The 26,815-nt window shown below is 30.5% G+C and overlaps 1 long non-coding RNA gene across 1 annotated transcript; it reads left to right on the forward strand.

Moving 5' to 3' along the window:
- The first annotated feature begins 20,077 nt into the window (after window positions 1-20,077).
- LOC150037582 (uncharacterized) lies at window positions 20,078-21,897 on the forward strand. Its single transcript, XR_016527966.1, has 4 exons — window positions 20,078-20,577; window positions 21,393-21,458; window positions 21,553-21,648; window positions 21,740-21,897. It is a non-coding gene; the product is annotated as an uncharacterized LOC150037582 (long non-coding RNA).
- Window positions 21,898-26,815: the final 4,918 nt, after the last annotated feature.

Here is a 26,815-nt window from a genome sequence, read left to right on the forward strand (position 1 = left end):
ATCCTTAGTTGCATAGAGACCTTCCAGCTTGACCCACATTTTATAAGTCGTGTCTTGCTCGATCACCTGTCTCAAAATGTTATCACTGAGATTAAGAACTAAAGTTCTGTAGGCAGTAAGTTCCATATCTTCCCTTTCTTGAGCTATTAACGTAGGTGGTAGAATCGATGGGTTTAAAAGGGCTTTATGAACTCTCTGTTTCCAAGAATAGACTTGATTTTTCCTTCCATAGATCAAAATCACTCTTTCCATCGAATTTTTCTATCTCAAATCTAGAAATAACCATCATTGATCTGAAAGAATATCGAGAACGGTTTTCTTGAGTATATTGATACTTTAAGAATGTTGATCTTGATGATCTTCAAATGCTCTGATACCAAAATTTTTGGGTTATTCAATATTTTCTAGGTCCAATTAATCAAGATCAACACTAAGATGGTGAACAAACGGCTCAGAAGAGCTCGGTTAAATCTTCGATGTTAGATACTCGATACTCGATGAAAATTTTCTTCTATCCTTGATGAGTTTCTGTTCTTCGCCCGATGGAACTCAAAGAGTGTTGATCGTTACTCGATTATACTCGATGAGTATTAATCTTTATTCGAAGCAACTTGGAGATGAAAACTCTTGACTCGATGCTGCTCGATAGAAGAAATTCAAAACTCATTTTGACTCGATACTCTGAAAACGATATGATTTTATAACAAGATTGTATTTTTCGTTATTTGCAAAAAGATTGATGTCGATCGAAAGAAGAAGATCAAGAGAAGAAGAAGAAACACACAGGATTGCGTGGTTGGGCCAATAAGCCTACGTCCACGGGAAGATTCACTATCTTTTTCTCTTGATGATTGCTTACAGCTTGTCGTAGTTTACAGAAAAATAGAAAAAACGAAAAAACTCTTAATTTTGTGTTTTGTTCAGTGATATTTATAATACATATCAATTGGCCATTACAAGATAAGGTTAGTTATAAAACTAAACTAGCTGAATAGGTATTGAGTCACGGATTTTTTTACACTTCAAATGCTACTTCTAGAGGTGTTCAAAAAATCCGATGATCCGAAAAAATTGATCAACCCAACCCAACCCGTGCGGTTTGGGTTGGGTTATCAACACATTTGGGTTGGGTTGGGTTCAAATAAATTAAAATTTGATGGGTTGGGTTGGTTCATGGGTTCACCTAATATAACCCAAAACCAACCCGAACCAACCCGAATTTATTATTAACTTTAAAATATATATTTTTTGTTACTTGTAACACAATTATTTATACATATGTTGATTTTAATTTTATTTAGTTCCAATATTTTTTTAATAATGTATACTTCAACAACTCTCAAAATTAGTTTCTTTGCACTTTAGAAGGAAAATTTTCACTATATAAATTGAAATTGAGTTGTTAATCTTAATTCAATATATTAAAATAATTAAATTATATTTTTAAATATTTACGTTTTGCTTTTTTTAGTAGAAAATTTTAAATAAATGACCTGATTAACCCGAACTAACCCAACCAAAATATTTCATGGTTGGGTTGGGTTGGGTTCATTTTTTAATAAGGGTTATTTGGATTGAAAAAATTTACAACCCAAACGATTGGGTTGGGTCTAAAAAATCTTTCAACCCAACCCAACTCAACCCATGAACACCCCTACTACTTCTCTATAGACTCTCATCAACATGAGTTCCACCTGAGTCTTTTGATGTCTTCACATGAGTAAGAGTAAGAGTTCTTTTAACACCGATATTTTCAAGCCCAAATTTCTTCACAATATTCTTGGCATATTTGCTTTGAGAGATAAATATTCCCTCATTTAGTTGCCTGATTTGAAACCCTAGGAAATAGGACAATTCTCCTACCATGCTCATCTCAAATTCTTCCTGCATTTATTTCACAAAAAGCTCAACCATCAGCTGTGACATCCCACCAAAAACAATGTTGTCAACATAGATTTGGACAATCACAAAATTCACTTGAAACAAAGAGTTTTATCGACTCCTCCTTGTGTGTACCCGTTTTTTCAAGGAACTGGGTCAAACGTTCATACCAGATTCTAAGTGCCTGTTTGAGCCCATAGAGGGTCTTGTTGAGTTTACACACATGATCAGGATGAGAAGGATATGTAAATCCTTTGGGCTCCTCAACATGCACTTCCTCATTCAGATATTCGTTCAGGAGTGCACTTTTTTCATCCATTTGATATAATTTGAATTTCAGATGACTAGAAATACCAAGCAAAAGTTTGATAGCTTCAAGTCTTGCAATTGGAGCTTAGTTTTCATCATAATCCATGCTTTCTATTTGAGTATACCCATAAGCTACTAATATAGCTTTATTTATGGTGATATTTTCCATTCTCATCAATAGATTCTGGCTTGAGAACAAGAGTCCAAACATCGTTTCTCACAAATTTCTCAAGCTCTTCTTGCATTTCATTGACCTAATATTCATCTTCACGAGCTTCTTTGATGTTTCTTGGTTCAACAGGGGAGGTGAAACTGATCATCTTTAGATAATTAACTTTGCCTTTCCTTCTAGTTGTCACCCCTTCTTCAATATCATTAATTATGTTACTAGAGGGATGCTTTTTATCTAAATCTGCAGATTCTCCGTGCCGAAAATCTAACAAACTTCGCATGGAGAGCTTTCTAAACATCGTTGTTGATTCAAGTACTTCGTTACAACATCTCCTGCACACAGATCTCAATCTCCCTATTCAGCCTGCACGAAACCTTTAACTGAACAATGATTTCAAATTACACAACCAAAGCAAAGAGAATAAAAAATGCCCTATGAATTGCAACAAGAAGTTGAATCACCTGGCCATAGGTGAAGTTGTGGAAAAGAGTAGAGTAGAGAGGATTGTGATTGACATCGCTAAATCACGAGGCATTGATGGAGAGACAGGCATTGTCGGTGGTGACATCGAAGAAGATGCAATTGGGAGAGAGCTTTTTGAATACATTTGTGGGAAGAAGATGCAATTGGGAGAGATAAAATTGGTGATTCCTTCTGTGAGAAACAAGAGGAGTTGCAGATATAAACAAGAAGGAATGAGAAAATAGTAAGATAAGAAACAAAAAAGAGAGAAATCAAAAGAAGTTTTAGATGCCCTAAATGTTTTGGGGCAAATAAGGAGAATATAGACAAAAACAAAATATTTTTTTTAGGTGAGTGCTGGAAAATTCTAATATTTTGTGCGCGATTAGAAATTTTTCATTTTATTTTCTTAGTCTTTTTTTTTTCACTTGATTTTATAGCCTATTTTTTTTTTTTAAAAAAAAAGCTATACTTTGAAGCTATAAAAGATCATATTTTTGGTAATGAGTTGAGTTCACAAATCCTACTTCTAAACTACCTACTTTACAACTCCTTTGGCCAACACACCCTTAAGAATCAAGAAACCACAAAAACAATGAGTTCAGGAACAGTTTACTATTCACTCATAGCTCGAAAAAGAAAGATTGCACTATTTGACAAGTATTTCAAGACATGTCTAATCAGCAAAACAAGGATAATATATGTTCAATATAAAGTAGGCATAATCAATAACAGAAGATTACCATCTCAAGTATGTCGGTAATCAAGCAACATGAATCAAGGACTAAGTATGGAAGTAATAATCTAACTATCGAGAAAAAAACCGAATTGCATTAAGTCATTAATAAACACAAGTAAATGTCCTTCAAAGATAAACAAGGATCGAGGATGCCACAGATTTTCGGCATATCAAAGGAATTATTCAATATTTCAAGCTACTTTTGTTAAAATAGAGAATGCAAAGATATTTCTATTTACTTAAATAAGTAACTACAAAACCATCTATCAACCCAAATTCCCTAGGAGGCGAAGTCCACATGCATTCATTTCTAATCAAATCTACAATGTTGGACATATAGATTGAATTCTTTTTATTTTTTATTTTTCTTGCATCACTTATTGAAATATTATAAAAATATTTATCTTTACTACTTAGTATATAAATAATACAAACTAGTATGAAAAGGATCCATCAACATCTTAGTCGACTTTCTATTAGAGTTAAGTTAGGAACCAAAAGTAAACATCACTTAATTCAAGGGTAAAAATTTAACATTAAGGTACCTAGACATTCAATACAAATTTAAATCAAAACTCTTGGATAAAAACGTACAATTTTAAAATCTAGATACTAATAAAAACTAAATTCGGGGATAGAAGTGTAGTATTTTGGAAGGTAGGACAAGACGAAAGCTAAATCAAAACTAGATGCAAAAAGGTATTTGTCAACAAATTTGTTTTCCCCCATGATGGAAAATATTTTGAGGCTATTTTCAAACCAAAGCTAGAAAGATACATACATCTTCCTAAAAGGGAAAAAGATAGAAAAATTTCTTCTACAACAAACTTTTCTCTTATGGCAATTCAACATTCCTTGGGAAGTATCAAGAGAAAAGAAGGGGAAGCCTTTCTGAAAAATTCTTGTTCCCTATAGCTATTATAGAGGATATTGTTGTATATTCTCCTCGTTAAGAAGGAATAAAGCTCAAATAATCAAGTTCCATTGATAATACTTAATTCTCTCAAAAGATACAATACAACTCTATAAAATAGGCCATTAACTATTTAATTCTTTTTCTAATAGAAGGTTACCATCTTTCTTATTTAGATTATAAATATTGTGATTTTCAAGCATGATGGTGGGAGGTAAAACACCAGTGCCTATGAACACTGAATAATCTCAGAAGCTTTTCACAAATCTCTGAAGAGACCAAAATACAGGACGCTATTTTAGCAGCGCAAAAGAAAAAATATTGCAGGCTATAATTTGTCATTTATTTTCTGCTTCTCTCAAGGTCGTAAAAATATTATCGGCTATGATTCAAGAGCACCATAGAATATTGAAGTAAGTTAGCTTTTGCACCTCCACATATTTGTGTTTCAAATAATTCAACAAAGTGGCAAATGTGGAAAACCGTACATGTGGGGCTACGAATAACAACTCAAATGCACACAAGACTGATGTGTCGTCTCCTCACAAATCCAAAGATTTTTCTTGAACAATGAGTCTCACATTGTAATATACTAGCATGACACAATATGTGGAAGGGCTATTTGGGATATTAGAGCAACCTGCACCCAATTTTTTTAAAAAAGTAATGACTAGTCTGCAATTAAGTTAATGCTCTCATTTTTTTATACTAAAATTGAAAGAGAAAAATAAAATTTTTAAATCGTTATTGGGTGATGCTTGGGCTGCAGCCAAGCTACATACAAGTTTTTCTTCAAAGAAAACGGGATTAGCTGCAACTAGTTAACTCAATGCTTTTACTGATGAGTTGCAGTCAACTAACTCAATGCTCCTTTTGTCGTGACACACTAAAAATTAAAAATTAAAAAAAAAAAAAAAATCATTTTTAAAAAATTTTGCCACATGATACTAGTTGGGCTACATAAGAAAGGTTTCTCAAAGAAAACAACGATTAGTTTTTTTCCTTACACACTTCAAATTTTTTAAAAAAGAAAATGGACTTCTATGCATTATTATTGGGTGCTTTAGGTTGCACAATTTTTCGGGATGAGACCTACAAATCCCCTAAAAAGCATGTAGAGTGTTTATAGTTCTTTTGCCATGAGTTGTTCACACTACTTGGTAGAAACAATATATATATATATAAGAAACAAAAAAAAAATTCTACTTACAAACTTTGACTTTCTTTTTCAGGGTCTTGCTTATTTCCTTTTGCTTAGCTAATAATCTATATAATGTGTCTTTTAGGTTCTTCCCAATATATTTATTCCTCCCCTTCTAGAAAATCTTTATAGAAACATTTGGATTGAGGAAATTCCCATCCCTTTAAATAATAAAAAAAACGAATTATAAATTAAATACAAAGATAATTTGTTTCTATAAAAATTATGATAACATTGTCATGCACAACTATTGATTTTCAACAATCGTATTCCATATTTTTTATTCTCAGACATCTTAAATTCTTGAGCATCTATAAAATTTTAAACAGATAATCCTTATATATTTTAATAAATGAGTAGACACACATCTAGATAAGGCTTTATAATGGTTAGGTGCAACCACCTAACTCAATGCTTCTATTTTTCTTACACATTACAAATTTTTTTTTTTTTTTTTAATAAAAGAAACGGACACATGACACGTTGTTATTGGGTGCTGCTTAAGAGATGGCTGCATCTTGCACCCAATTTGTTTTAAGGGAAATGATTAGGCTGTACCTAATTCAATACTCTCCTTTTATTTACACACTAAAAATTAAAAAAAATTATAAATTTTTTTTAGGAAATTATCATATGGCACACTGTCAATGAGTATTGTTCAGGTTGCACAAATTTTCTATGTAGCCTGAACAATAATTTCCTTCTTGAATTTATTCAGAGTTTGATTCAGCAACAGTCGTCACAGTAATTCTAGTTTTCAGCGTTCAAAACAAACTCATAGGCAGAAGACATGTTTCGAACATCATTAAGGGATAGTAGATCGATGGATGTGAGTCATTCCATTTTATATGATTGTTAATTAAAATATATGTATATGTCACTTATTTTAATTAGTTTAATATTTTCTATTACATAGATATCCTATTAATCAACATGAGTTTGAAGTCCATGACAAAACCAAACAATTCCATGTGAACTTCCTCTATTCGTGTCGTCGTTGGGATCTAGACCTTATACCATGTCTCCATGTTTGCATTGCTTTGTCTGGTAGAAACCTAAGATTAGAATCATACACTCATGACTTTTATCATGTTTCGAATTTAATTTCATTATATAACAAGGAAACATGGCCGATTGGTAATGTGCAATAATTTTCAAGTCTTTGCAATTTAAATGATGACCCCATTTGTCCTCCTCGAATCAAACATAGGGTTGGAAGACCTAGAAAAAAGAGAATCCCATCGTGCTTAGAGAATAGGAAAACAGTATATTGTACTTGTTGTAGTAGTATAGGTAAAAATCGAATACCTTGTTGAGTTTGGGTTTTTAGTTTTTTTCTTTCTTTACCTCATATTTTCATTCTGAACATTTATGAATGGTTTTATTTGTTTAAAGTACTTAAAAAAATTTGTTATTTTTTTAATCGATGTTAATTTTTCTATCTATTATTACTATATTTTATATGTAGTTCCTCGTACTTTTGCAATATTTAGTTACATTGTAATTATCACTATTTAACGTTTTCACATCCCTTTGTTACAACATAATCATATATAACTGTGTATAAAACTTTACTTTTTAAATGTGTATGACTATGTAATTATCACTACTTTAAGATCTTTCATTTCTGTCATGATCTTTGTTTTCTATCTTAGGGAAGACTTAAATAATAACACTTTTCTTGTTTTCTGATTTTCGCTCGAGGAATCTATGAATAGAGATTTTTTTCCTCAATGATTTATGTTTTTGCTCATTTATTCAATCATGATATGCATTTGTCAAATGTATTTGTACATAATTTTGAACGACGTGCAATGTTATAAAATATTGGCCACCATTCTAAACTATAATTATATATATAGTTATTTGTCAAATTTGATTGTTTAATTTAATTATCAGTTTTGACTAACTGTTATTTATCAAATTCAAATCAATTTTTTATCAATATTTAGGAATGACTAGATATGTAAATAGAATTACAGACTTCAATTCATTCTATTGGTAAGATAATAAAAGGAGAACCATAAAATGCATTAACTGTTCATTTCAAGCATAATTAAGAGGTTGGTCTAAACAAAAAACATAAGTTAGAAGACTTTATTCCAAAATAATATATTCATTTGTGGTCATATTCTTTTACGCTTGACTTAAGTGAAGGTCAAAAGATAGTCATTCTCTTCAACGTATTCTTTAGATTTTTTTGGCATTTTCCCTTTACAGCTGCAATTCTACGTTGATCCATTTTCTCTCTTTGCTTATCTAATTCTTCTATAGTCGTCCCCAACTATCAACAATAAATAATTAATTTAATCAATATAATATTGTTATTTATTTCTAGAGTAGCAAGTATATACCATTACACTTTAATTATAAAAGGTTACATGTCGTAAGATGATTTGTGTTGAGTTCAAGTTTGGGTCAATCATATCCAACCTTCATTTGACTTTTGATTTTCAACAAATAGAAATTATATGTTACAAGGATACAGAGTCTATAAGTTTAATACAGTGCTCCATTATACTTTACCAGTTTATCATTAGGGCTATAGAGACTTGCTCACCTTGGGTTTAGTGTCTATTTTAGGTGATTTAAACCTAAAACTTTCTACTTAACCAGAGTGGGAGGATATATGTATATATTTTTAAGTATTTAAGCTAATTTTCTTATAGAAATTGAATTTAATGGTAAACTGAAAAAGATCATGCCATACACATAATCATCCATGCTCAAAAATGTATTCCAAATCATGATTTAGATCACTTCGAAAGATTATTTATATTATTCCGCATCAATTTTGATAATATGAAATTTACATTTAAATTTTGTCACATGGTACTAGTTGGACTACACAAGAAATGTTTCTCAAAGAAAATAACAAAGGTTAGGTGGAACCAGTTAACTCAAAGCTGATTTTTTTTTTTCCTTAAAACACTAATTTTTTTTAAAAAAATATCATTTTTATTAAAAATTTGTCACATGACACACTGGTGCTACTTGAGAGATTGCAGTCCATTTTTTTTCCAAATAAAAGAGTAATGATTAGGGTGCACCTAATTCAATACTCAATTTTTCCTTATACACTAGCAAAATTTAAAAAAAAAAAAAAAAAAAAATTGACATATATGCATTATTATTAGGTGCTTTAGGTTGCACAATTTTTCGGGATGAGACCTACAAATCCCCTCGAAAGCATCGAGAGTGTTTATAGTTCTTTTGTCATGAGTTGTTCACACTACTTGGTAGAAACAAAAACAAAAAACAAAAAAAAGTAAAAAAATATTCTACTTACAAACTTCGACTTTCTTTTTTAGGGTCTTGTTTATTTCCTTTGCTTAGCTAATATTCTATAGAATGTGTTCTAGGTTCTTCCCAATATATTTATTCATTTCCCTTCTAGAAATTCTCTATAGAGGCATTTGGATTGAGGAAATACCCATCTCTTTGAATAATAAGAAAATGAGTTATAAATTAAATATAAAGATAATTTGTTCCTATAAAAATTATGATAACATTGCCATGCACAACTATCGATTTCTAATCATCTTATTCTATGTTTTTTATTCCCAGACATTCTTAATTTCTGAGCATCTATAAAAATTTTAAACAAACAACCCTTATATATTTTAATACAATGTGAATGAGTGACAGACATATAGATAAGGCTTTATAATGATTAGGTGCAGCTACCTAACTCAATGTTCCTTTCTTCTTGCACACTAAAATTTTTTTTAAAAAAAAACACACATTTTTTATAAAAGAAACGACCACTGACACATTGTTATTGGGTACTGTTTAAGAGATGGGTGCATCTTGCATCTATTTTTTTTTTTTTTTTTTTAAAGGTAATGATTAGGTTGCACCTAACTCAATACTCTCCTTTTCTTTACACACTGAAAATTAAAAAAAAATGATAATTTTTTAAAAAGAAATTATCACATGACAGAGTGTTGTTCGAGTTGCACAAATAATCTATGTAGCCTATGCTAGAAAATGATAATGATTAGGTGCAACACCTAACTCAATAAATGATCCTCTTTTACTTATACACTAATAATTAAAAAAACAAAATTCTTAAAAAATTTGTTGAGCTTACTTGGACAGCTCACATTGGGATTTAGTATCTATTTTAAGTGATTTAAACCTAAAACTTTCTACTTAACAAGTGAGGGAGGATATATGTGGATATATTTTTCAGTACTTAGCTAATTTTCTTATAAAAATTGAATATAATGGTAAACTGAAAAAGATAATGCCATACACATAATCATCCATGCTAAAAAAAATTATTTCAAATCATGATTTAGATCCTTCGAAAGATTATTTATATTATTCAACATCAATTTTGATAATATAAAATTTACATTTAAAAAATTGTATAATAAAACATTAAAATGGTTTTAAATATTAAAATTATGTTTTAAAATAATTTGAATATGATAAAAGTGGTTTTAACTATTTTTCAAATCACATTAAAATATTACTAAAGGTAACTTTCAATTAGATCATTTACTCAAATGCATGGATTTACTAATAAAAGAGAAATGTTACAATCAAATACATAATAGTGAACTTTCATGGTCGGTTAGCATTTTTTATTTTTTATTTTACTTAGGAAGAATTATGTATGACAATTTTTTTCTTAGTAGGATTTAGGGGGAAGAATAAAGAGTGTGTTTGGAATACCTTTTCGAGAGTTTAATTTAGAAAATTCAAGTTTTTGGCAATCAATCAAAATAGATTTTGAAAAAAAAATGAACTTATAAAATAAGTTGGTTTAGGATAACCACTTGAAATCAACTTGTAGAAAAAAGACTTTTAAGTTTTCACTAGTCAATCTCTCCGATTGAGCTCACTTCCATTACAGTTCAGTTGGCACCACCCTCTGCTAGCCAACTTTGGCCATTGCTGCCACGACCACCAACTCTCTTGGCCACTTTCATCAACCACTGCCCCGATTGACTCCGGTGACCACCTCCATCCACTGTCTCTAGGCAACTTTGACCACCACTACCACGACCAACACTGGTGACTACCATCGCCATTGGTGACCTCCGACCAATTCCAACGACCATTATTTGAATTATTAGTTCATAGTATTTTATAGTTATCTTTTATAGTAATTTGATATTAATAAAAATACTTTTAATATATAAAAAACCAAACAAACTTTAATAAAAACGTTTTTGAGAAATAGTTGGCATAAAAGCTTTTGCTTTGTAGGGAGGGATTGCATCGCGATACCATTGCTCGCTTCGAGATTGTTGTTTTCAAATTTAGTAACTTATTTGATATAGAATCTGATAATATTTAAAAATTTTAGGGTGCGCTTAGCACTTAACAAAAATTTGAAATGGAAAGGTTTTAAGACCATATGAAAACATTTCCTGTTTTTTAATGTTTTCGAGTGTGGAGTTTGGTACAAGGTTCTAAGTTTATGTCAACATGTTGACATTTCCACGTCCATAAGTTGAAATGAGATTAGGTGTATTGACATTTAAGTTATATCATAGTAAAATTAACAAAATATAACAAAAAAAAACCAGTACCTAATATTAAGGGAATTTGCGATTGATGATAATTCTAAAATAACATTTTGTAGGCTTGTCTTCAACCTTTGCAATTTTGCAAATATGTTAAAATTTCAAATCTGAAAATTTTCATTTATTCTTTATTCCAAAGTTACACTTATATATCCCCGTACTTATTTAATTTTTTTTCTCCCACTTCCAAATTTGAGAACCACTTCACTACTTCCCTTCTCAAACCTTCTATCCAACCAAATTTCATCCCTATCGTGCCAAAATCAAAACTCACTTTTTGTTTTCCATTATTTGTGTCTTTTGCCGTTTAAAAGTTGAACATAGATCAAATGGTAGATTGGATTTCATAAGAACTATGGAAATCGTTTCTAGGCATCACATGAACAACAACAACCAGTTTTAATGGATTATTTTCTATCCAAGATTAATAAGCTAATGCGTTTTATTAATTTTTACTTTACTTTATTTTTCCACTACTACAAAATCTACATTACTTAATACTTGTAGTTTTTAATTACTTGACGTTTCTATAGAAAAAACATAAGTAATATGATTTTGGATAAAAAAAATGTCAAGTAAAAAGGTTAAAAAAGCAAAGATTGACGGAATATTTTGGATATTTTCACGCGAACCTTATCTGAGCATGGTAGTTGCTCCAAGAATAAAATCCAAAAGATTAAGGAAGAGAAGAAGGTGAAGGAGATGGAAGCTATTACTGTACAACCAATCTTGAAGGTGAATTGTATTATGAGGTAAATTTACTATTAGTTACTTATAAAATTATAACTTGGTGGTTTTAGGAGAAAGTTTTAGAGAATGCGAGAAAGGATGAGGAAGTGATTGCTATTAGTGTACCACCGATCTTGAAGGTGAATTGTTTAAGTCCTATGTTCTTCTATCTTATTTAGGAATGAACATTTTACTCATGTTCTATTTTCATTGTGCTAGGAAAAAGCTTCAAAGACGATGCCGAACGAGAATGAAGTTACAAGTGCACCATCCAATTTATCAATATTATTGAAGTCTATTCTTAGGTACGCTGAAAAGGTAATGGTTGATAGAACTAGTATTTCCTTCCAACTACCTATTGAGCTCTTTGGTTTTGGCCGAAAGAGTTATGTTCTGCGAGAAGATGTGAGCTTTTTAGCATGCAAAAAGTGAAGACTTTATCGATGGTGGCTTATATCGCGTAAGTAAATGTTATTTGTTTATGATATATTATCACTTTATTAACTAGTAGTAAGTTAATATGTTTGATTTATTATTGTTGGTACCTACACTCGTTCATTGTTGATTCAAATAAAGGGTCGTAGTATATTTTTCTAGATCCATCTCTTATATCTGTGGGCCAAAATACTCGAGAAGTTAGAGCTCGGAACCTTTGTAGTAGATTAATGGTTTCTGAACACGGTCAATTAGTTATTGCTCCTTAATCCCGGGTAAATATAATTAGTTATACTCATGTTCTACCTTTTCTTGTTTGGTTCCAATGTAGAATTGTGTTGGGATCATTGTACTTGAAAGTTTTTTGTACTCTATTATGAGCTACTTTCATGTTCCATACTAATTAGATGTGTATATTTATTTAGTGATCATTGGTTGTTAATTGTTATCAATGCGTATGATGACATGGTGTACTATCTTGACTCATTGAGAACACTTTCACGAGAAGATATCAAATACATGACAAATATGTAAGCTAACTTTGCTTGAGTTTTTTTTTTTTTTTCGGTGTAACTGAAATATTATACTATATTCTTTGACGAATGTAGGGCAATGACCATTTTCCAGTCTAAAAAATTTTTGCAAAGGACTCGAAAAACTACATTCTGGAAAACAGTAAAGATAACTATAAGAGCGTGGAATAAATGAATAGAATGATGTTTATTTAATGCATCTGTATGATATGTGTATTAATTATTGGCTTTGTATTGTAGTGTCCTTTAGAAGTGGGAACTGTTGAATGTGGGTATTACGTTATGAGATATATGCGAGAAATCGTGATTAAAGAGAAGAATATTATAACAGATGCGGTATGTCTTTAAACTATTTATATATATTGTAACATTATAGATAGTGTAAATAGTAAATAAAGATGTATATCTCACTTTCTATGTTTTATAGATTGATACGAGGAGGTTGTACTCGCAACTTGAATTGGATGAAGTACGCGTGGAGTGGGCTGAATATTTAGGTCGTATATCTAATGGACTTCCTATAAATTGTGTATGTGGCTATATGGGAATGCCTAAAACTTTTTTTATGTAAATGTTTTATTCAACTATTATAGGTTATATACTTCAAAGAAATATATGGTGGAGGATAGAATTTTAGTCTTGTGATTTTTAGAATACATAGCATATATAGATTGGTCTTACAATTGTGGAATTATCATATATTTGGGTGGGTTGATAGAGTAATGTAAATTTTTGGAATTATCGTACTATTGTACGATTCATCTTGTAAATTTTGGAACCGTTCACGTAGACATGAGTAATAGAAGAATGAAATTGTTTATTTTAGTATTCTCAATTGTTACGTCAGATGTATTGGGCTAATATATAGACCTGAAATATATGTGCAATTGTTTAGTTGATGAAATTGTCTTATTGGAACAAATGTAATGTAGGAAATGAGAAATGGAAATTAAATTTGAATGTTTAATTTGGAAAAAAGAAAAGCATAGATGACATTGAAAATGTGTCAAGAATTAGATTACTTGATCCTTATTTTGTGTCAAGATAGAAATATATTTGACAAATAAAAAATGTCAAGAGTAATCACAATAATAGGTGTCAAGAATTAATATACTTGACATGTCATTAGTGTCAAGTGTATTATATTTCTTGACACAGAAATTGTGTCGATAATTATTTCTCTTGATGTTTTTACAGTGTCAAGTTATCACACTATACTTGACACTCGAATAGTTGACGTTTTTACAAGTGTCAAATATACCCTTTACTTGATATTGGAAAAACGTAAGTAATCCAATTTCGGTAGTATTGCCTCTCTTTTCTCTTTTTTTATTTTATTTATTTTTTGGTACACCGAATGATCTGATTTTTTTAAATTGATTTGAGTTTTTTTTTTTTTTTTTTTTTTTTAGCAAACAGAATGTGGTGGCCCTCATGTATGTATTTTGTGGGGGATTAGTGGCTTTTATTTTTGCATTTTTTTTCTTTCAATTCATTGATACCTATATTCAAATTTTGTCTTTCTTTCTCTCTCTCTCTCTCTCTCTTTTTTTTAATGCGAAATGATATCGTTGGACAAGAAAATGTGAGAGGTTGGCGGAGAAACTGAAACTTGATATCTAAAAGCATTTCTGTTGGCTATTTACTTCAACAAGATTAAAACATATTAAATAGTATATTAGAGTTAAAGTCATGAGTGCATCAAACGTCAATCAATTAATATTTGAAATAAAATATAAATATATCAATAATATATCTAACAACAATCAACATTCTAAATTTATCAACAATATATCTAACACCAACAACATTCAATCATTAACTTAATTTTGTAACAAAATATGTTACTACATTTATAAGCATAATAACTTTAAAAAATATAAAACGTATATCAATAATATACTAGTATCATATAGTAGTCAAACATAAATCAGATAGCAATCAATATCATAGATAATTAGTATCAGATAGGAATAAGATAGGAATCGGTATATTTAGCAATCATATAATAATAAATATCAAATAACAATTAGACAATAAGTAGATAGTAAATAAATATATCATTATTAGAAATCGTTATAAGATAACAATAAGATAGTAATGAAATAACAATCAATATCAAAGAGTAAATCATTATCAAATAGAGTAATCATATGGCAATTGAATGGCAATCATATGTCAATAAGATGATATAGTTGAAGTACATACAGAAATCAAATAACACCCAAAAGACAATATTAGAAACTAAGATTAAAAACTACTATTTATGTATATGTGACAAAAATAGAGATAATCAGATGTCAATCAAATGATAATATCAGAAACTACTAACTAATTGACAAAAAATAGAAAGTACATAATAGAAAGGTGGAAATAAAGAAGAAGAAGAACTAATGCTCAAATAAAATAAAATCAAATAATAATTGGTATAATTGGTAACTAGTATCAGTAGTATAAAAACAATCACATAACAATTTGTATCATTAGCAATTGTATAACAATCAATAAAATAAAAAAATAAAAAAAATAAAATCAGATAACAATCACATAAAAATCAGATAGCAATCAAATTTCATATAGTAAGTGAATCAGCAAGGGCATTTTTTACGTTTTAGTTTTAATGCCTCATTTAAATTGGGTTGGACTGACCGGAATTACTATTTTTACAAATTTTATATTATGTAAATATGGGCCTAATTTTTATAACTTCTTTTGATATGCTTGCAAAGACCCCTTTTTAAAGGGAAATTCTCTTATAAATAGAAAAATTCCAAAAATATTTAATTTTTATAGCAAAAAGTTATTTTTTTACTATAAAGTGTAAATATTTTTAAATAATTTTTTTAATATTTAAAAAGGTCCCAAATTTAAACCTATTTAAAGAAATTGTGAAATGCTTATTTGTTACTTTTACACATATTATATACATATCGAATATATCCATAAACATGATCGTCTTATTTATATTTATAAATTTTGCAATAACTATTGACATAGACATGTTATGAATATTTCCATAAACATATTCCGACCTTATATTTCTATCAACACTGACATCAAAACCATAGTTTGGTATAAATTTAAAGTGTGAATTTCAACGTAAAAATATATTAAAATGTGTCTATATTACATTTATAAACAATAGAAAAATAAGACCAACTACCAACTAAATATTTGGTTGAATTCCATTAATTATTAATAAGTTCAAACACTTAGAAAAGTTAACTATACCAAACACACATTAAGAATTTTAGTAAAAAATGTTTAAAACTGAGAGTTTGTTTATTGTTTCCCATTTGATATTACAAAAGGAAAAATGGAAAGAGAAAAAAAAAAGTTTAAGAGTGGGGATTAAAGAAAATGAAAAGGAAAAAGAAATAAAATAAAAAAGAGAGCAGCAGCCATGAAAGCAAAAATTGTTTTCAAGAACAAAGGACTTGCGGCTCCTCTGAATCAACTATAAGCCTTCCTTTATCGATTTCATATCAGTCACCAAGTACAGCAAAATCACAATTGTTTTAACTTAAAGAAACAACAAGACATGACAAATGAACTAACCCGCTTATGCTTGCCACGGGATCGAATGAAACCGTCCTCTTCTTGGGCTGTAGGTTCAACATCGGTCCAATCATCCTCTTTTCTTAAAAAAAAGATATCTTAAAAACACTAATGATAACGAGGTACAACCAACCATCTCCTCGTTCAAGATACAGCTTTGTCCTCCAAAATGGAAGAAGCAAGGATGTGCGCCACATTGCTGCAATTTCTATGACATTTCGAGAAAGCTACAATGGAGACAATCACTACATAGATGGTTGGATTAAGAATTTTAAGTGTATCTTAAATTTTTAAAAACTTATGCTAACACTTCCTATGCTTGTTTTTATGTCGTAATACAGGATGGTGGGAAAGGTGAAAGAGAAAGAGGTCTCTTGAGTTTCAAAAAGATTATTAAAATAAGTACGATATTACAACTACACCGAAATTTGCTAATAATAAGAGACGATACGATAATAGAAGAAATTTAATGAGTTTGTTTTCTTCCAAAATTCAGTTGCTAACAAAAGTAAAAAAGTGTTGTACAAGATGAGCATTTAGATTGTCCCAGCTTTGACATCACCCATACAAGAATGCAATGGAAAGTTTGCTGTTTATTGCCATTTCAACCAAGAAGTGACTAATCAAATTGTTCATAAGTACAATTTGTTAGAAGTGCAACCAAAATCTCACATTGGTTAGGAAAGGAAGTGATCATGGGTATATAAATGAGGATAATTATCTCCATTAGTATGAAGCCTTTTGGATGATTCCAAAAGCAAAGCAATCCTCAAATCCCAAATGAAGAAATTTAGTGAGCATTGTTTGTGTTTTATCTAGATGATAAGAGCAAGTGTGATCCGTGTTCGTGTTCAGGTGAGCAAGTGTTCAAGATGAACGGGAGGCACCTTGGGATAAGCAAGCTCTCATGGCTGAGAGTGAAACAGATTTGTTCAAGGGGAGGCTCAAAGTGATCCTTTGTTTGAAGGGATGATTGAATTCCACTTGAAAAACGAAAGGAAGGAGAGAGCATCCTCAAGTTTCTAATATCCTAGTTTATTTTAAAGTTGCTTTTCGACTCATTACTATATTAGAAAAGTATCTAATTATTAATTAAGGATCGTAACATGCATATTATATAGGCCGGTTCATATTTTTCATGGTTAGCTTTTAAATGGACCAACTCAAACTTTTATATATATACTTATGAAGGTGGGTGGTCTCTTGAAATTTTATCATTACAACGAGCACGGAGGAATCTATCTATTTTAGATAGAAACAAATTTGATGATTCTAGAGGATTGACTTGAAGGTCAAAACCATTTTAACATCGAAATCCCAAGTTTTTGTAGATGACGTTTAGGCTTTTCATCAACAAAAGCTTTGTTGTAGAATTCTACTTTTAGTCTTTTAATTTTGTTTTACTCACGATATGCTTTATCATGCATGTTGAAAACAATATCGTTATTGTCAACTTGAAGTTCATCCTTTATATATCAATGGAGCTTGATTTGTTAACTACTTAATTCTTTATTTCACTATTGTTACTAAAAAAATAAAATAACAATAAATCAAACTACAAATCAAACAGTTATTAAATAGTTATTAAAGAGAGCAAAATAGAGCATATATATATATATATACACTAAAACATGCCTTTAACCTACAAATAATAAAGTTTAAAAGACAACAATAAAGTATAATTGACCCCCTTTTTTTTAACTAAATGATGGTTGTTGGTATATATTATGGTTTAAGGAATACATTTCCATCTCCAAATAACATAATGGGATGCATGCACCTCTAACATGATATGTTGGCCTTAGAGGAACATGATAAGATGCCCTTGGCTTTATATCACTATCTTAACTCTAATATATAGGCTCTATTTTACTTTCAATTCAAGTTTTAAATTCATGATACATTTCAATAATATAGATAATGAAGGGTAAATAGTTTAATCAATTTTATTCTTTTTATTCAACATATATGTAGTACATTTAAAGATTTAATCTCCTAATCGAAAGTGCATGACTTAAACTAAAATTGGTCAACATTTTGAACCTCTACTACCAATAAAACTTTTATTTATAGGAAAAGATAAATAAAAAAACCAAACAAATGCTAAATACTTTTAAAATATTAATATTCTAAATAAAATAGTATTTGAAAATGTAAAATTTGGTCAATATTCTAACCCTACACTCAAATAATTGAGGGAAGAAGTGAATCTTTACCATTAAAGATCCTTCCCTTTCCAAACGCAAAAGTGTAAATGAAAACTTCCATCACATATGTAATTTGTTTATTGAACAACTATGTTTGTAGTAAAATCAACTTGAATAACTGTTTACTACTAAATCTAGCTTTTTTTTATGCACATAATTTTTGCTCTTTTGATGGTCTGGACAAAAGACCATTAAGAAAAAAACAAAATATGTTTCTTGATGCACCTAATTTTTATATTTTACTTGACGTACATACATGTCAAGAAAAATATATTTCTTGACACAAAAATACGCAAGTTTCATTCAAATAGTGAATTGTCGATTTTTGGATTTATTGATGGGCAAAAACTATTCAGAAAAACAGTTTTCTTGATGGGCAATGGCCATCAAGAAAAAGCATTACTTGACGGCCACATACCATCAACAAATCTACATGCAAAAATAATTATTTAGGGTGTGTTTGGGAATGATAGTTGGAGTAGTGATTTTAGAAAAAGAGATTTAGGTACATTTGATTTTTAAACCATCAAATTTATGTCTGGTTTCAAACTTTTTAAAGTTATTTTAAACTATTTAAAAGTTATTTTAAATTATTATGTTTGGTTCTAAAAGTGATTTTAAAATTACCAAAATATTAAAAAGAGTATTTTATATTTGAGAATGTGTTTTAAAATAATTATAACAAATATCTAATTTTATTAATTTATTTTTAGGGTTGTTTTTAAATATAGAAAAATAAACCAAAATATTTAAAAGATATAACAAAATTTTAGAACTAGTTTGATAGACAAGTGTCTATCAGCGTCTATAATTGATAGTTCTAAAATTTTGCTATATTTTGTAAATATTTTCAACCGTTTTCCAATTTAAAATAATTTCCCTTATTTTTAATAATTTTTGGGTTATTAAATCTATATGGAAAAAAGATAATCCTCTCTACCACTCCCTAACTCTACTAAAAAAAAGGTAATAGTAACTACCACCTCATCACCCCAATCTCATTCTCACAAAATAAATTTCTCACACATTAACTATTACATTGTCTTGCCTATTATACCCCTATTCTATTTCTCAACTTTAAATAAAAATAAAAAAAATAAATTAATACAAGGGAGAAAGAAATGATTTTAGGGTTGAGCTCCACGGTTAAATACAAGGGTATTTTAGGTATTTTGAAAATTATATAAAATATGAGTGAATTTTGTTGCTGATTCTCGGTTAATCACCTCCTACACAATCACCATTTGAATGATACTTCAAAAATCAATTTGCAGTGATATGGATTTTTTCAAAATCAATTTTATTAAATTGCGAAATTGATTTTGATAAGGGAGCCAAACACACTTTAATTCATATTCTGGCGTGCTAAATGTTATTTGTATTTGCAAGCCCATCAAGAAAACGTGTTCCAAAGCCCATCAAGGAAAAACTCTCTTCCTTCTAAAATAATTTTCTTAGGTATTTCTTCCCCAACTCTTGAAGAAACCTTAATCTTGCATGATCTCTCATGCTGTAGCTGCAACGTGAGACTAACACTGTGAACCACCTTGCTGCCGTCGTTGTCGCTGTTGCCATTAGTGCTACCGTCGCTGCTGCTTGAAGATCGTCGTTGCACTGCCGCTGGAAGATCATCGTCGCCCACCATCGACCAAGTGAAAATAGTTGCCGTTGCTTGAAGATCGTCGTCGCCCAAGGGAAATTAGTTGTTGCCGCCAAGTGAAGTTTTGCTACCCAAAAAATCACACGCCGTTGAAGATCGCCTAAAATCCTTCGTGACTCGACTGCCACCGCTGCCAAGGGACTGGCCCCCGACGTCATTAGCACCGATGGATTATCAAGAAAACCCCAAGTGAAATATAGTTGCCACCGCCGCCAAGTGAACTTCTGCTACCCAATTGGTAAGTTTTTTTTAACCAATTTCTTAGTTTCTATTTCATTATGTGGCATATGTTTCTATTTTGCGGATTTATGTTTGTGATTTTTGTCCCATTTTTTAGTTTCTAACGTTTTTATGCAAATTATTGAATTAGATTTCTGAAAAAAAATTAGTTCATATATATGAAACAAATAAATACATGATATAAAAGATGAAATTCAAACGTTTCAAAGAATCAGAGTACTTTCCCTCTATGAAATTTAAACAAATTTGGTTTCAATACTTTAAATTTTGTTTCTACTATATGAAAAATATTATTAAGATTTGATGAGATTTATTTTCTATGTCTTTGATAAAGTCATTAGAGGACAATGTGTTTACGAACAACAAAAACTATGTTAACAATTAAAGTATAGGATGGATATTAAATAACTATCTTAATTATTAAATATTTACTCAACCTTCGGACATAATTGTTATGGTATACTTTGTTACGTGGATATCAAGATGAAGTTTTCGTGTTAAAAGCATTATTATTGTGGAAAATTAATGATTTCCCCACGTATCGAGATGAAGTTTTCACGTTAAAAACAATACTTTTATAGTTTTTGAATTGTAAATATTTTTATTTAACTTTATTGAGATATGTCTTTTATATAGATTTCATTGGATAGTATTTGTTATCTCCTTCTAGACTAATATGGTGTATTCAATTGACTCTATGGGACATAGTGTCTGAGAAGGGGTGAAGACTACGGTCAATACATAAGTATTTAATAATTATTTCACATTATGTATATTATGTAAACATTTTGATATTTTGTGTGTTTGTTTAAGGCTATAAGATTGTTTTATGCTCGAACAAATTCAAGACCTTGACCTCTTACTTGGGTCCCTGTTAAGGTAAGTAATTTAATTTTTTATTAAATGATAATGTACGTTTGATTAAAATATTTGTTTTCTTATAATATGGGTTGAAATATATGTGTACATTTAGTGTGCTCAACAACCAGGTAGTACGGAGTGTGGGTACTATGTTATGAAGTTCATGTGCGACATAATAAAACAAATGAGCAAAATAATTACAAACATGGTATGTTTTTTCTTAGACTATCTTATTTAACCATAATGTTTACACTTATTATAATGTTGGTAATAAATTACATTTGCTTGTTTCTTTGCAGTTGACGAGACAAACATCTTACACTCAATTGGAATTAGATGCGGTGAGAGTTGAGTATTGTAACTTCATAGGGCGTTACATATGATGAATATAATTCAATGCACTAATAGTTTAGTACATACGAGATTAGGATACGTGAAACGATGTCAAATTTGTAGGGTTGAGTATAATATGATTAGATTTTTAGAAATTGATTGTTTGTAGAAAAATTGTTTTACTAGTTGATTAATGAAAATTACTCGATTGATTCGTTGGATAATAAGTTTATTAAATATGTTACTTGTTTCAATGAAAAGGTCTGATGGTTTGAATTTAGATATGTGCTATTGAAATTAAAATTTAGAGTTGTCATTAGATGAAATGATATACTTCGTAATTTGTCTGATTCTAATAACATAATCATGTGTGTTTGAAAGTTAAGTGTATAGTTGGTGGTTTGCAAGAGTTATGTAAAGTAGTTGCTTTTGCAGGAATTGTGTAATGTAAAGTCGTTTTGCAAGAGTTGTTTGAAATTGTTGGTTTGTAGTTGTGCTACAAATTTATGAAGTAGCTTGATGTATTATGTTGTATGTGTGTAAAGTACAGATTAGGTACCATGAGTGTAAATTCAAATTTCATATTAAAAATTTATTTGGGGTCAATTAAAGGTTGTATATGAAGGGTTCCAATGACCCTGACTTTTTTTCAAATTGATATAGTTGACAGGTAAAAGACATCAAGAAAAGTTTATAGTTGACGTTTAAAAAACGTCAATAAAACATTTTTCTTGACCTGCAAAAACGTCAATAAAAAGTTGATGGACAAAACATGTCAATATTACTATACTTTCACATTTGAAACGTATCAATGAAAGTATTTTCTTGACGTTTTTTGCCCATCAACGAATGTGTTTTTTTTTTTTATGTTTTTTGCCCATCAATAAAAAGTGTTTTTCTTGACATTCATTCCATTCTCTTGATAGGAAAAAAACATCAAAGTAACCTTTCTTGATGACTAAAAACATCAAGAAAGTGCTTTTGGTGACGTTTTTTTGGCCAGTTTTCTTGATGTTGGCTTTGTTGACATTTTTTGGCCATCAAAGTAGGACATTTTTTTTTTCATTTTTTGTCCATCAAGAAAAGCCAAATTTGTAAAAGAATCATTTTTAAATTAGTCAATTTAGTCCATAAGTTTTTAATTTAAAAAATCTTTAAATGGGAAAAAATAAATTAAATGCTGAAGTGGAAGATGATTTGGAAAAAGAATCATTTTTTAATCTTTTTCTCTCCTCCTCTTCTTCAGTCTCTGGTTTTCTTCTTCCTCTCTCATATTCCCAAGAAACTAAAAAAGAATTTTTAAACAAATCGTTATATTCTCTCTCGTAGTCTCTCTTCACCCTTACCGTGATGAACATTTTTTTGCTCTCAATTTTCAACCCCCTGCCATCCCCAAAAAATTGAAAAATCTGAGAATATGAGAATGGAAGATTTGTTATGCTGATTCTTTTACTGATGAGGTCTGCCTTAAGTTTAATCTCAATCCAAATTGTCCTTGTTTGAAGTAGTTTGTGGATTTGGTTGTTCTGAGGATGGTAGTGGGAAGAGGAATAGAATTTAGAAGTTGCTAAAGATTCCTACGTCTTTCGATTCTAATAATGACGATGGATTTTCTGTGCCGCGCTACTTCGCCGATTCTGTCTTTCCTCCATTGAGTTTTCAGGTTCACCCATTCAATGAAAGATCAATTTTCTTTTTAGTTTTTCTGAAAATCTGGGAAGGAGAGAATAAGAGGAGAATGAGAGAGAGGGAGGACGAATTCTGGGGAGAGAGAACGAAGAGAAATGAGAGAGATTAATAATGATTTCTTTTTCCACCTCATCATGTCATTTCAAAATTTAGTTTTTTCTTTTTCAAATTTAATGATTTTTTTTAATCATATAATGATCTTTTAAACTCATTTTTTAAAATTTATGACTAAATTGATTAATATAAAATATGATGGACTAAATGCATCTATTCTTCAAAACTCATAGACTAAAAAGATATTTTTTTCAAAAAGAATAAAATAAATAAATTAGGAATCGAAATATATGAACCAGACATATTAAATCCCATTATTTTTTTATGTACTATTGGTCAAACCAAGTTTAGAGTGAGTTTGAATTGCCTTTTAAGGTGTTTAATTTTTTTTAAAAAAAGAAAAAATTTATTTTTTAAAAAAAATTAAGTGTTTGACAACCATTCAAAATATATTTTGAAAAAAAATAAGTTGGTTTATAATAAACACTTAGGGTGTGTTTGGTGCGTGATAAAAGTAGAGAGAGTTGAGTTGAGTTGAGTTGATAATTATTATCTGGGAAGTTTATTGTGTTGAGTTGAATTGAGTTGGGGATCTGATGCAGTTTTTTGTGAACGAGATTAGTTCTATTTTTTTTTTTATTTCATTCTTTTATTTTTTTAGTTTTATGTTTTGCAATTGTTGATTAATTTTCAAATATACACATATTTTCTCAAATCATTTATGACATAAACTGGACAATCTCAATTTTTTTCCTCAATTTGTAGAACATAATAGATTATTTTTCATATATTCTTTTCAAAAATGGTAATAATTTCAATTCTCTTCAATCGGTAAAATATACCAACAAAAGACATTTCATATTGAATCCCATTATTTTTTTTATATACTATTGATCAAACCAAGTTTAGAGTGGGTTTGAATTGCCTTTTAATGTGTTTAATTTTAAAAAGAAAAAGAAAAAAATCATTTAAAAAAAATTAAGTGTTTGACAACCATTCAAAATATATTTTGAAAAAAAAAATAATAAGTTTATAAAATAATTTGGTTTATAATAAACACTTAAAATAAACATCTAGACAAATGAATTTTGAACGTTTAATGATTAATCACTATCTAATTTGTGCAATTCTTAAAATTACCAAAAGTCATCTACTTCACTTCCACTATGTTGTTGTGGCTACCGTCGCCCAGCCACCAGTTGTCACAAGCACAGACTTTCGTGTACGGGATAGACGATTGTGCGATACTTTCTCTAATCCGACGAGCAAGTCAACCATGTAAAAATCGAAAATTGCAGACAACATTGGGATACGACGTAGCCTCTACTCACGTTTTGAGAGAAAAATGGTTTTATAAAAAAAAATGAGAGAGGGAAAACATTGAAAACATCATTAAAGAATGCATTGAAGACTGGTAGTTACAAGAAAGCTTTGATTGCAAAGAGTACATCAATACATCAGTCGGGGAGTTGACTAGTGGGTCTCTCCTATAGTGCATTCTAAGTAATTTCTAAAATGCCTAGCTAGCATATCAAAAAACACGAGCGGTCATTCGCATGAAAAAATAACTTGGAATCACAAGACTCAAAGATAGGATGGTTGAGGATAGTTTGGACATGTGACCATGGGTTAACATTACCCTAGACGAGCATGCTTGATGCGTTATTTTATGATTGTGGAATTATGGATGAAATGCGATGATGAAAATGCGTTGAGTACTCAAGTTTTCTCAGTGGAATCCAAGTGTAAACCCCACTGAGTTTCCTGGTAAGTCCAGGGTCGAACTTAAGAACTTGGAAAAACAATATGTGGTGGTAAAAATAAACAAATGCGGCGGAGTTCGAAAAGAATCGATAAAATGGAAGATGCAATGAGTATGCGGTGAATGGGTTGATAAGGGTTTCGGCTAACACTTCCTAGGATGCGTTCATGTTATACGATCATGCAACACACATACAATAGTAAACCATCTCTCGATGCGAATGCTACGGCTTCTAATGCTAAAACGCATGTGATATATGCGATAAGTCTATAGAACCTACACATAAGTCTCTATTCTTATTTATGCGCTGACAAAATGACACGCACACAAATAAGGCGACCACATAATATCGTACCTATCTCTAGGATGCATGCGATGCAGGTTGACAAACAGAGCTTATCTCTAAGTCCCTATCTCTTGTTTATGCAGATCTAATCTTGCTCTCTCGAGTCTAGATTCTAACCTAGCTTTCTCAAGTCTCAGGTTCTTTCTTTAGACTCTCTCTCGAGTAGCTCTAAAGGGATGTTACACAGCATAAAATAAGATAATCACATGCAATGAAGATCCTAGGTCATGTTAGCTTAGTTCTTCTCAACCCATTCGATACGTTTAGCTACTCATGCGTGCTAAGAGAGTGAACAAATGTAGAATAAGAACTTCCATTATATAAATACAAAGTTGAAGTACAAAATAACAATGCAAGAAGAGAATAAAGTGCCTGATAGCAATCTCTTGCTTCCCAGGTTTTTACACTGACTTTTGTACTCGTGTTCAAAAGATAATCTCGCTCTCGCGAGAGTCGGCCCGCTCTCTGCTTTCTATGCCTCCGGGTTCTCTCTCGAGTTGCCCTGAGCGATCTTCCAGCGTCTCAGCTCTTCTCTTGCTCCACCTTAAAATAAAATGGAAAACTATGGACAAGGCTAAACTATGGAGAAATTTATCTAAGTATCTGAACTTGCTGAACTGGTGAACCCCTTTCCTGAAGGATGCCTTTGGTATTTATAGAGCTTTGGGGTGAAAGGCGGCTTCTCTCTTATGATTGCACATATGAGATGGCTTTAATTCTCTGACTGATACGCCGAATATTTGTCACCGAAAAGCTTAATGTACTTGTTATCGTTAGCGGCTTGTCAACTTAATTCAGATTCGACCGTCATCAGCTTTTTGTCCCATTGTGATTAATTATGCCTTTCACCTAGATGCGCCCATCAGGTTGCGCCGGCTCTATGCAGCAATCCTTCTTGAGCAGATGTATGCGAACACAAATTACCGCAAAGCCTTGCGGTAATACTGCGCTCGTCCGTTGATTTCTTGTGACGCGCTTTTCGTATTGCGTCACCACATATTCTGCATAAAAATACAAAAATTAACTGTTTCTATGCGATGAACGCATGCGACTGTAATGTTATGAACTTAATGCTTTTTGGACGCAATCTAACATATTTTATCAACGCAAGACAGCATTGTTTAAGAACTTAGCACTGTAATAACGTGCATTTCTGCCCGTTATCAATGCCTAAGACATTCTCCCCCACTT

This window comes from Benincasa hispida, chromosome 2 (genome assembly GCF_027475165.1).
Source record: "Benincasa hispida cultivar pf3 chromosome 2, pf3_genome.v1.1, whole genome shotgun sequence".
Classification (NCBI taxonomy): domain Eukaryota; kingdom Viridiplantae; phylum Streptophyta; class Magnoliopsida; order Cucurbitales; family Cucurbitaceae; genus Benincasa; species Benincasa hispida.